The sequence below is a fragment of the Palaemon carinicauda genome, chromosome 3 (genome assembly GCF_036898095.1).
Source record: "Palaemon carinicauda isolate YSFRI2023 chromosome 3, ASM3689809v2, whole genome shotgun sequence".
Classification (NCBI taxonomy): Eukaryota; Metazoa; Arthropoda; class Malacostraca; order Decapoda; family Palaemonidae; genus Palaemon; species Palaemon carinicauda.
The window spans coordinates 37,867,360-37,871,523 of NC_090727.1; positions in this window are offsets into that span (position 1 = coordinate 37,867,360).

The window sequence follows — 4,164 nt, forward strand, 5'->3', positions numbered from 1 at the left end:
TGTGACAAGTGCCTCATCTGCGGAATCATCAATATTCGAGCTCAAAGTGCTATGAAATTGGGATGATGTATGGTGTACCGGAGATATGAAGATGTAACAACATGCTCACGTATGGCGTACCGGAGAAATGAAGACGTATCAACATGCTATCAACATGCTGACGTATGGCGTACTGGAGAAATGAAGACGTGTCAACATGCTGACGTATGGCGTACCGGAGATATGAAGATGTAACAACATGCTCACGTATGGTGTACCGGAGAAATGAAGACGTATCAACATGGTATCGCGTATCGGAAAACGTGTCAACATGCTCACGTATGGCGTACGCGAGAAATGAAGACGTATCAACATGCTAACGTATGGAGTACCGGAGATATGAAGACGTATCAGCATGCTCACGTATGGCGTACCAGAGATATGAAGATGTATCAACATGCTGACGTATGGCGTACCGTAGATATGAAGACGTATCAACATGCTGACGTATAGCGTACCGGAAATATGAAGACGTATCAACATGCTGACATAGCGTACCGGAGATATGAAGATGTGTCAACATGCTCACGTATGGCGTACCGGAAAAATGAAGACGTATCCACATGCTAACGTATGGCGTACCGGAGAAATGAAGACATGTCAACATGCTGACGTATGGCGTACCGGAGAAATGAAGACGTATCAACATGCTGACGTATGGCGTACTGGAGATATGAAGATGTGTCAGCATGCTCATGTATAGCGTACCAGAAAAATGAAGACGTATCCACATGCTAACGTATGGCGTACCGGAGAAATGAAGACATGTCAACATGCTGACATATGGCGTACCGGAGATATGAAGACGTATCAACATGCTGACGTATGGCATACCGGAGATATGAAGACGTATCAACATGCTGACGTATGGAGTACCGGAGATATGAAGACGTATCAACATGCTGACATATGGCGTACCGGAGATATGAAGACGTATCAACATGATGACGTATGGCGTACCGGAGATATGAAGACGTATCAGCATGCTCACGTATGGCGTACCGGAGATATGAAGACATATCAACATGCTGACGTACGGCGTACCGGAGAAATGAAGACGTATCAACATGCTAACGTATGGAGTACCGGAGATATGAAGACGTATCAACATGCTGACGTATGGCATACCGGAGATATGAAGACGTATCAACATGCTGACGTATGGCGTACCGGAGATATGAAGACGTATCAACATGCTGACGTATGGCGTACCGGAGATATGAAGACGTATCAACATGCTGACATATGGCGTACCGGAGATATGAAGACGTATCAACATGCTGACGTATGGCGTACCGGAGATATGAAGACGTATCAACATGCTGACATATGGCGTACCGGAGATATGAAGACGTATTAACATGCTGACATATGGCATACCGGAGATATGAAGACGTATCAGCATGCTCACGTATGGCGTACCGGAGATATGAAGACGTATCAACATGCTGACGTATGGCGTACCGGAGAAATGAAGACGTATCAACATGCTAACGTATGGAGTACCGGAGATATGAAGACATATCAACATGCTGACGTATGGCATACCGGAGATATGAAGACGTATCAACATGCTGACGTATGGCGTACCGGAGAAATGAAGACGTATCAACATGCTGACGTATGGAGTACCGGAGATATGAAGACGTATCAACATGCTGACGTATGGCATACCGGAGATATGAAGACGTATCAACATGCTGACGTATGGCGTACCGGAGATATGAAGACGTATCAACATGCTGACGTATGGAGTACCGGAGATATGAAGACGTATCAACATGCTGACGTATGGCGTACCGGAGATATGAAGACGTATCAACATGCTGACGTATGGCGTACCGGAGATATGAAGACGTATCAACATGCTGACGTATGGCGTACCGGAGATATGAAGACGTATCAACATGCTGACATATGGCATACCGGAGATATGAAGACGTATCAGCATGCTCACGTATGGCGTACCGGAGATATGAAGACATATCAACATGCTGATGTATGGCGTACCGGAGAAATGAAGACGTATCAACATGCTAACGTATGGAGTACCGGAGATATGAAGACATATCAACATGCTGATGTATGGCATACCGGAGATATGAAGACGTATCAACATGCTACCGTATGGAGTACCGGAGATATGAAGACATATCAACATGCTGACGTATGACGTACCGGAGAAATGAAGAAGTGTCAACATGCTGACGTATGGAGTACCGGAGATATGAAGACATATCAACATGCTGACGTATGACGTACCGGAGAAATGAAGACGTATCAACATGCTGACGTATGGATTACCGGAGATATGAAGACGTATCAACATGCTGACGTATGGCATACCGGAGATATGAAGACGTATCAACATGCTGACGTATGGCGTACCGGAGATATGAAGACGTATCAACATGCTGACATATGGCGTACCGGAGATATGAAGACGTATCAACATGCTGACGTATGGCGTACCGGAGATATGAAGACGTATCAACATGCTGACGTATGGCGTACCGGAGATATGAAGACATATCAACATGCTGACGTATGGCGTACCGGAGATATGAAGACGTATCAACATGCTGACGTATGGCGTACCGGAGATATGAAGACGTATCAACATGCTGACGTATGGCGTACCGGAAAAATGAAGACGTATCAGCATGCTGACGTATGGAGTACCGGAGATATGAAGACGTATCAACATGCTGACGTATGGCGTACCGGAGATATGAAGACGTATCAGCATGCTGACGTATGGCGTACCGGAGATATGAAGTCGTATCAACATGCTGACGTATGGCGTACCGGAGATATGAAGACGTATCAACATGCTGACGTATGGCGTACCGGAGATATGAAGACGTATCAACATGCTGACGTATGGCGTACCAGAGATATGAAGACGTATCAGCATGCTCACGTATGGCGTACCGGAGATATGAAGATGTAACAACATGCTCATGTATGGCGTACCGGAGATATGAAGATGTAACAACATGCTCACGTATGGCGTACCGGAGATATGAAGATGTAACAACATGCTCACGTATGGCATACCGGAAATATGAAGACGTATCAACATGCTCACATTTGGCGTACCGGAGATATGAAGATGTAACAACATGCTCATGTATGGCGTACCGGAGATATGAAGATGTAACAACATGCTCACGTATGGCATACCGGAAATATGAAGACGTATCAACATGCTCACGTATGACGTACCGGAAATATGAAGACGTATCAACATGCTCACGTATGGCGTACCAGAGAAATAAAGACGTATTAACATGATTTCAATGTTTGATATAGGTGAAAACAATCTTGGATTATGGGGTGACTGTTGGAATGGTAAGCAAGTGGGCATTTATTGAATTGTTCTTTTGTGCTTAAACTTAACCATATTAATCATAAAACAAGAATATAAATTCATAGGTTATATATGAAAGATCTATTTTAATGTTAGTGCTGTTCATGAAAGGTTTTATTCCAATTGATTATTATTTCTCTTGTAGTTTACTCATTTGCTTGTTACCTTGCCTCACTAGCATATTTTCCCCGTTGGAGTTCTTGGGCTCATAGGATCCTGCTTTTCCAGTTATTGTTGAAGCTTAGCTAATAATAATAATAATAATAATAATAATAATAATAATAATAATAATAATAATAGTACAAATGGTTAGCTGAGAGATAAAACTATTCTAGATTGACTAACAAGACTATGACAGCCAACACGAGTGTTTCTTCTCAGTATGAGTAGTTTTTAATAACCATGCCTAATATGACTTTCAGTTAGTCTCTCTCTCTCTCTCTCTCTCTCTCTCTCTCTCTCTCTCTCTCTCTCTCTCTCAAAGACATGGGATATTCAATTTGTGACGCCACAGAGGGCCTTTCAAGTCTTAATTGGCTGGTTTAAGGAAATTACATAACACGTCCAGTGCTTCTCCCCTCTCTAGTTTGCGTCAACCCTCTGGTAATACAAAAGGAAAATTAAGGTGTTCCATTGGCTGCATAAATGAATTATTATTCAGGGTCTCCTTTCATAAGCTCATTTGTTGTTTATTGAAACCTAGATTTCACTCACGACGGGGATTGTGTTTCAGCCTCGTTGGTGGTCGTGCA